Below are 508 nucleotides of genomic sequence, written 5' to 3' on the forward strand. Positions count from 1 at the left end.
CTGGGGAGCCCCAAGAATGAGCTGCTCCGCTGCCTTCCCCACCCCTCCCATTCTGAAACAAGCAAGCACTGGCAGAGAGCCTGGTCCTTGCTATGGGAACCTGGCTGTAGGCTCCCAGCCCAGAGTGAGATTCCCCTTTCCCCTGGAGCCAACCCTGAACGTCTGTTTGGTCCAGGGTTAATGTTGTAACTCAGAACGCTTTGCAAGAATTGTTCTGAGTTACAGCTGGGAGCTGCACCCAGAAAGAACGGCTGTGTTCTCTCCTGGTTTATAGATTAGGAACAGAGTTGAAAGTAGGGTAGAAAATGCACACTTAAAAATGCATAGCATCTGATGAAGTGAACTCTTGCTCACAAAAGTTTATACATCTCAGTTAGTGGTCCTCAGCCAGGAATGTTTTAAGATCCTTTTAAGGGTGCTGTGGAGTGCCATGCAATGAGCAATGCTAGCTCCCTCTGCTGTTGTAGCAGGACCAGCCACAAGGGCAGCTGTGATGCCCCTTAGTAGC

At 50.2% G+C, this 508-nt stretch overlaps 1 protein-coding gene across 3 annotated transcripts in view; it reads left to right on the forward strand.

Annotated features, from left to right (window-relative positions):
• The window catches only part of LOC109287316 (aquaporin-8-like), a 91818-nt gene that overhangs the window by 77696 nt on the left and 13614 nt on the right, over positions 1–508 (forward strand). The window lies entirely within an intron of this gene.

This window comes from Gavialis gangeticus, unplaced genomic scaffold, assembly GCF_001723915.1.
Source record: "Gavialis gangeticus isolate Ggan-Ray unplaced genomic scaffold, GavGan_comp1, whole genome shotgun sequence".
NCBI classification, from domain to species: domain Eukaryota; kingdom Metazoa; phylum Chordata; order Crocodylia; family Gavialidae; genus Gavialis; species Gavialis gangeticus.